This window comes from Chiloscyllium plagiosum, chromosome 14 (genome assembly GCF_004010195.1).
Source record: "Chiloscyllium plagiosum isolate BGI_BamShark_2017 chromosome 14, ASM401019v2, whole genome shotgun sequence".
Lineage (NCBI taxonomy): Eukaryota > Metazoa > Chordata > Chondrichthyes > Orectolobiformes > Hemiscylliidae > Chiloscyllium > Chiloscyllium plagiosum.
In genome coordinates this window covers 12474509-12482958 of record NC_057723.1, presented here as the reverse complement: position 1 = coordinate 12482958, position 8450 = coordinate 12474509, and the positions used below count along the sequence as shown (strand labels likewise).

General features: G+C 42.7%; 1 long non-coding RNA gene across 1 annotated transcript in view; it reads right to left on the bottom strand.

Moving 5' to 3' along the window:
• Positions 1-6767: 6767 nt before the first annotated feature.
• Positions 6768-8450, bottom strand: part of LOC122556495 — a 14371-nt gene continuing 12688 nt past the window's right edge. The window contains exon 3 of the long non-coding RNA XR_006313547.1: positions 6768-6818. This is a non-coding gene — a long non-coding RNA (uncharacterized LOC122556495). The remainder of the gene's footprint in view (positions 6819-8450) is intronic.

Below are 8450 nucleotides of genomic sequence, written 5' to 3'. Positions count from 1 at the left end.
AAAGTCCGGGTAATGTTAGAAATGTAAGAGAGTCAATGAGTACTGAAGGGTTGCGGTGGGGATATGGGAGAACACAGCACATACAATATGAGAAATGAAATAAAGCAAGGCAATGAGAGAGAGTTGCCTTAAAGAGATCAAGGTTAAAGAAAAGTTTTCAAAAAATTAGGAACAATGATACTAGGAAGTAACTAATTTTTTTTAACTCACTTGTGAAATGGTTTTCTGCAGAAAAATTGTTATCTATTCTGAGAGATCTCCATTCTGTTTGTGTGACCAGAACAGAAAAATCTCAGGCTGGACTTTCTCACCCTCCATATGTTTAGGGGATTTTTAAAGAAAAAACATGGCCAAAGGATAAACTGTCCTGATCATTCCAGGGTTGGGCTTGTTCACTGGAATTTCTCCATCTCAAGCACTTGCCTACGGTTCCGACTTCTCTTCCACACATTCCATTGTATTGCTCAATAATTATTAAAAATAGTCCCGGACTATTTTGTCCGAAATCAGGGCACCCTCTGTCTACTTTACAACACCCTCTCCCCATCCTTACACATGGTTTTGTGATACCATGAGTTGAAGAGAAGGACATTTGTTAATCTCCCAAAGTTTGCAAAGGAAAGCTTGTTCAAACTTTTGCTTCATTTGCAATTTTACTTACTCTTGCAGAATATCAGCTTCCACTGCAAACTTGATGGAACATAAGATACAAACATTTAACACTCTGACAAATGTTCATCCACTTTCCAAATTCACATTAATGTGATCAATGACTGATTATACAATTTGTCTTCCAGACAGTAAGTTGTTATCTCAGGGAAAGTTTATGAAAAGCTGCACTATTGCAGAGGATCATGCACAAGATATAAAGGATGGGTTACTGTTGCCTTTAAGAGCAATAAGTGGTAACAATATTTCCTTTGAATTCTATGTATAAGAGCAAGCCTTGAATCACTTACCACGGAGTTCCATATAGTATGGGACTGAAACCTGAGGCATGTTTTGATTAAACAAGACACATGTCCACTTCCCTCTGCTTTTGTCAGCTCTCTGAATAACCAGTCTCAATGATTTCTCTTCCTTATTTTTCTCAGTCAATGCCTTTTCTTCAACAATTTTACCATCGTTATTGATCCAAATAAGTCTGATTGATTCACTGACATCAGAGACAGAGCAGGTCAGGGTAATGGAGTCTCCCCCAGTCTCTGCATCTGAGGGTTCAGCTGTGACTGTGTAAATAAGAAAATTGTTAAGTTTTTACATAATTGCTTGATCATTGAAAACAGCATCAACATTCTGACCCCTACCTTTAACTGTGATTAATGTAATGGTCACCATTGTAAATGATCCCAGTGAACATGTATATACTCCTGCATCTTCAAACAGGACAGGCACAATCCTCACATTGAAGTCCAGACCATTAAAACTTGCCATTGTGGGGACCAGTCGATTCCCAAAGTGAGTCCTCTCTACATTGAAGGGCTGATGTCTCGAAGCAGATACTATGCCTTTCTCCTGATTTTGAGAATCTGACCTCCAGCTCCATGCAGCAGTTTTGAAATGAAAATAACCATAGTTATAAAAGTAATCACAAACCAGGTTGAGTTCACTGTGGTCTGTGCCTGAGCGATAAAGAATGTAACTCTCTCCATATAAGTCTACAAAAGAGAAATACAATGTTATGCTTGTGTAAGCACAGCAAAAGGCAAAATGATGATTATTATTTCATTAAAATATTTGTGTGTTGATCATTAAAATGTTCTATCATCATATGCCTGTCAAAACAATTAACTACTTAAACATTGCAATCTTGGATGAGATCGATATGTTGAAAAGACAAACTTCATTGAAAGTCATTACTCTTTTCTCTGTTTAAGATGTTGTTTTCCTTTGAATGATATCAAGATTTAAGAGACATCTTGACAGATATATGAACAGACAAGGAATTGAAGGGTCCAGGCTGTGTAAAGGCAAGATGTTTTTAGCTTAGAAAGGTATCCTGTGTTGGTGCAGTTCTGGTGGCGCGAAGGACCTGTTCCCATGCTGTATCATTCTTTGTTCTTTGTTTTAAGACTTCAAATTCCCAATAACCTAATACTGAGCAACAACATGGATTCCTGCTGTGAGTGGTAGCTGCAGTTTAACTGCAATTTTGGGATTGCTGAAAATTGAAATTGAATATTCCATTCTCAGAAATGGCAAGAGGAATACTGGGCAGGTGGAATTGAGCAGAAGGCAAAAAAATCAGATTCTCCTCATTGGTTTAGACTTCAGTGATGAAGTTTTTAACTCCTGGAGTCCTGAGTCAGCCACCTCACTTCAGGTATTGAAAAGTTTATCTGCATTTCATTCAAACCACAATGGCCCATTGTGGTAGGAGGATGGGTGGAGGGGTTGGAGGAGGAATTTGGTGAATAAAGGCAGAAGTACAATAATGATGAAACTGTGAGACATGTATACTGCTGTTTGCTGCAGGTTTGTGTTCTTGGAGTTCTGGGTTTAAGGTGTAGATTTGTCTCAATATTTGCAATTGATAATTGGCTTTTGAGGGAAATGCAACAATACCCATAATTCCAAGTGAAACACAGCTAAGAGAAGTATCCTTCGGTCCACAGGCAGTGAAGCAGTCTGGGATGTGTCGCAATGCTGGTCTGGTACAAGGTCACTTTGCCCTTGAGTTTTTTTTCAGAGTAGGGATAATTGGGCAGGCTCCATCGTGTCTGAAGCTTGATTGGTTCATTGGGACCTTGCTGTTTACCCTAACAGGCCAAAAGCTTGAAAACTCTTTTGAAAAACTTGTATAGTTATGGGGGCATGGCCACCTTATCATTTATTTGTAGATTTGTATAATGAATTCAGTGCTTAAGTGGTATAATGCAGAGGTACAGAAAAATGTGCTCAAGAGTAATTAATGTTATCTGATTTTAAGGTTAATTGAAAGAGCCAGAGGCATTGTGACATATAGCAGATAAGGTTTAATTTCAAGGGGTAAGTCATACAAGGAGAGCTCAAGGCTGCAATGTGCTCCTCTTTCTCCATGTGGGAACTCGGACACAATTCCAGTGCTTGGGGCCACAATGTGTGCAGGAAGTGTCTCTAGCTACAGCTCCTAAAGCAGGCATTTTGGAGTTGGAGTGAGGGGCGGAGACTATATGGAGCATCAGAGAGGCTGTGAGTATCACAGATAACCTGGATAGAAAGATGGTCACACCATCGGCTAAGATGCTGCAGGGAGGTAATGAACGACCACCAGCAGAGAAACCAAACTAAATAGGTAGTGCAGGAGTCTTCTGTGACCATTCTCTGCAAAACCAATGTACCATTTTGGATAGGATTGGGAATGGTGGTGGTGGGGGAGGTGGAGGCTGGGGGTGAGGAAAGGCCTCAGAGGAAATAAAAACAGCAAAATTGGTTGCATCTCAACAATAAAACAGAATTGTGGATGCTGGAGTTCTGAAACAAAAACAGTAATCTCTGGAAAAGTTCAGCAAGTCTGGCAGCATCAGAGGGAAGAATGTACAGTTGAAATTTTGAGTCCAGTGACTCTTCATCAGTGACTCTGTGTTAGTCAGAGTAGAAATAACAGAATGTAACGGATGAACACATGACTGCAGTAATGGAGAAAGGTTTCAGATTCCTGGGACATTGGGACCAGTTCCAAACTGGGCAGTTTGCAAAACCTCAACTGATGTCCCAAGGGACATTTGATAGCATGACTCGAAGGATTTAATATTAAATGGTTGTGACAAGAATCAAAGCAGGCAATGGTGAAAAATAATGTGGACAAGACTGCCAAGTGTAAACTTTAAGAGGTTTAATCGGAAGCACTAGCTTTCAAAGCGCCACTCCTTCATCAGGTGGTTGTAGAGGATACAATTGTAAGACAAGGAGCAGCGAAAAGTGGCCGAGCAGAGGCTGACAGTCAAGTTCTGTACCCATAGGGAGGGCCTCAGCCAGGATCTTGGGTTCATGTCACACGACAGGTGACCACCATTGCACTATACATACACACAGACACTCCTGCACCCCTCTACACACACACACAGATACATGTATACACTGACGCACACAGACACACACACACTCCGACAAACACACACACTCCCACACTCACATATGCATCCTCTCAGACTTAGACCACTTTACATACACAATCTCTCTCACACTACAACCTCCACCCCAGACACACACAGGAGAAAGTGAGGACTGCAGATGCTGGCGATCAGAGCTGAAAATGTGTTGCTGGAAAAGCGCAGCAGGTCAGGCAGCATCCAAGGAGCAGGAGAATCGACGTTTCAGGCATGAGCCCTTCTTCAGGAATGAGGAAGTGTGCCAAGCAGGCTAAGATAAAAGGTAGGAAGGAGGGACTTGGGGGAGGGGCATTGGAAATGCGATAGGTGGAAGGAGGTTAAGGTGAGGGCGATAGGCTGGAGTGGGGGTTGGGGTGGAGAGGTCAGGATAAAGATTGCAGGTTAGGAAGGTGGTGTTGAGTTCGAGGGTTGGGACTGAGACAAGGTGGGGGGAGGGGAAATGAGGAAACTGGAGAAATCTGAGTTCATCCCTTGTGGTTGGAGGGTTCCTAGGCGGAAGATGAGGCACTCTTCCTCCAGCCGTCATGTTGCTATGGTCTGGCGATGGAGGAGTCCAAGGACCTGCATGTTCTTGGTGGAGTGGGAGGGGGACTTGCGGAACGTTTCAGAGAACACCTCTGGAACACCCGCACCAACCAACCCAACGACCCCTTGGCTCAACACTTCAACTCCCCCTCCCTCTCAGGCTGTAGTGGTAATTTTAGAGAAGGCATTAAACAGGAAATTAGAGATGCAAGCAGTAAATGTCCAGCTGCAATTATAGGTGACATTAGTCTGCACATAATTTGAACAACAGAAACACTATTGAGAAGGAATTCATAGACTATGATCAAGATGTTTTTCCGGAAGATTACTTGGAGGAATCAACAAGAGAACTGGGTATTGGAGAATCAGAAGAAAATAAGAAGCAATCTAGCTGTGTGAGGCTAGATTTTATGTCATAAAATGACATAATACTTCATAATGGGCGACACGGTGGCTCAGTGGTTAGCACTGCTGCCTCACAGCACCAGGGTCCCAGGTTCAATTCCAGCCTCGGGCAACTGTCTGTGTGGCGTTTGCATATTCTCCCCGTGTCTACGTGGGTTTCCTCTGGGTGCTCCGGTTTCCCCCCACAGTCTTAAGGTGTGCAGGTCAGGTGTATTGGCCATGCTAAATTGCCAGGTCAGGTGTATTAGTCAGAGGGAAATGTGTCTGGGTGGGTTACTCTTCGGAGGGTCGGTGTGCACTTGTTGGGCTGAAGGGCCTGTTTCCACACTGTAGGGAATCTAATCTAATCTGAGTAACGTAATTGATTCAGAGACTCAGGTCTTGAATCTAAATAAAGGAAATTACGATGGTTGGATACATGAGCTGCCTATGATAAATAGGGGAACATTATTGAAGAGGATGACAGTGGATAGGCAGTAGCAAACATTTAAAGAGTGCATGGAGGAAGTGTTCATTTCTGTATGGCACAAAAATAAAATGGGGAAAGGTAGCCTGACCATAGCTAATAATGGAAATTATGGATAGTATTAGATCCAAAGAAGAGACATACAGGAGCAGGGTTCCTTGCTGCAAAAATAAATGGTATGGGTAAGACTGCACTTGATGTACTGCATGCAGTTTTGGGCTCCATTTCAGAGGAATCCTAACCCTAACCCTAACCCTTACACAAGGAACTCAAAGAAGTTTTACCAGACAGATTCCTGGGATGGAAGGATTGACATATGAAGAGAGACTGGATCAATTAAAATTGTGCTCACTGAAATTCAGAAAAATGAGGGGCAAGTCTCATAGACACCCATAAAGTTCCAACAGATCAAGACAGTAAATGTAGGAAGGATGTTCCTGACAACTGGGGAATCCAAAAGCAGGTGTCACAGTCTTATGATATGGAGGAAGCCATTTATCACTAGGATGAACAGATGTTTCTTCAGCCAGAGAGTGGTGAGCTCGTTGAATTCACACCACAACATATGAATGAGGCCAAAACATGGAATGCTTTCAAGAAGGAATTAAAAACAGTCCTTCAGGCTCTAAGGATCAAAGCATAATGGGAGAAAGGGGGAACAAGGTAGTGTGTTGGATGATTAGCTATGATGACACCGAATGGGGAGTAAGCTGGAAGGACTGACTGACCTACTCCTGCTCTTGAATTCTATGTTTCCCTCTCCATTCATGGCCACTCCCTGACCTTCCCTCTTCCCTTTGTCTTACTCCTAACTCAATGTTTATTTGAAGCCCAGAGTGTGCAGTAACTGGAATCATTGTGATTAGCAGCAGAACTCAACGAAAAGGGTTAATGAGAGGAGAGAGGTCAAATTTAGTTCACTGTTGAAATGTGCAGTAGGAAGCCTCATTCTGACCGACAACATGAAAGATAATTAACATCCACGAGGTTCATGTTAAATGAAGCGGTTTTATGTCAGTAATTCTTTAATGTTCAGATGAGGAAGCTGCACTTACCCTGGTATACATAAAAATCTACTTCCACTGTGTGAATTATGGATCTATTTTCCTGTACTTCACACATATACAACTTCTCATCCTCCACAGTAACATGTTTGACCATCAGATAGACTGTATCATTTACTTGGATCTGATCGGTTTTCCCATCATTCTGCCAAGATGAATCTCTCTGTTTCCATTGGAGACAGACTATATCCGAGAGTTTGGAGATTGTACAGCTGAGGGTAACATCACTGCCTTCTCTGGGGTCAGGATACTGGGCACTTGATACAACTGTGGAAAACACATCAGGAACGATTCTTGTAATCAGTGCTGTGTGCAATCCAATGCTGAGGGTCTAACTGACTTGTCACTGTGCCCTTCATGAGCACTTGTGTTTTTTTTGCATTAATGATAAGAACAAATTACACATAGAGCATCTTACCAGGAGAATAACATAAACATCCTGAGTCCTGCTCTGACAATGCGAGAGAAAGCAGAGGCAATGAACTTGACCAATGAAATTGTTGGGCTGTTGGTCAGGGTATGTTTCCATCATTTGGATAGTTGCTGGGGATGTTGAGTTCACCATTGACAGTGAAGGATGAGCTTGTGATTGAAAGGTGGCACCACATCATCAGACATTGAGAAAGCTCCTGTTTTATTCTGTGCTGAATACACAAATCCACACAGGCACTGGACACCCGTGCAAAAATCCACATCAGGGTCATCACAGTCCCAGAAGCAAATTCAATCAGTGGCTTCCCAAAATGTTCCTGAGCATGCCTCCAAGTATTGACCTCCATGATGAATGGCCATTTCGGAGAGTCTTATTCTAAAACTGCTCTCAATCACATTCAGTCCCACTTGCCAAATGGCCAATAACAACCAGATCTTCAACAGGGCCATTGTAAGTAGTACGGTCCTTTAGCTCCCAAATGCTGAACACTCTGCTCCCTCATCCCTATGAGCCACGTGAAATTCTGGGACTGGGCTCCAATCACTGGGCTAGTGTATGAAGTCTGACCTGCATGGGGCAGTGTTTGATCATTAATCTGGGAGAGAATTCACCTCATTGTTACGATAATGTCGAGCAATATAACTATAATTAAGATGGGGATATGCTGAACATGACATTCCAATCTGGAGATCAAGTTTGGAGGCATGCATGGAAGTTTTTTGGCTTAGTGTAGGTCAGCTTTTCTCACACAAATACGTAGATATCAGCTCATTTTACATGTGAGAACTTTACAAATTTTATGGAGTGTGGTTTTGAAGTTGGTGTCTGTCCCTTACTTGTGCAGGGTAATGTGCCACTGCTAAACCGGGCTTGGATAGACTATCATTCCCTGCAAAACATGGGGATTACTCATGATCTTGGAGTGGACCACTGTATTGAAGTACTGCCCTGGTCAGCCTGCCTCCCTAGACAGTCAGAGACAAAACAACTGCAGATTCTGGAATCCAAAGTTCACAAGCAAAAACGGATAATACCCAAAATGTTGACTTCTCCACCTCCTGATGCTGCCTGGCTTGCTGTGTTTTTCCAGCCTGCTGCTTGTCCTCCAGACAGTCGGACTTCCAACCATGATCAGTCAGTGTAAGGATATCAGAGTAAGGGGGAGTGGATGACAATTGTGAAGGCAGTGCCACTGAATTTGTAAGGGGGTTGGAATTCATGTTGTATGCGATAGTGAGAGTGGCAGAGCATAAGCCTTGGTGGGAGGTGCTGCAGGAGCAAAGAGAAGATGCTGGCACTTACCTTGGCTGAGCAGAAAGGGTCAATGACCTTCTTATGACACTGCTGACCATTCTTGAATGTGGATACAACACTGTTCTTTTTGCAACATAGACCAAGTTACCAGGTTCTGGTGCCATGACCTCCTTTGCAAATGTAAATATATTTCTTACTTTAAAAACGGAAGG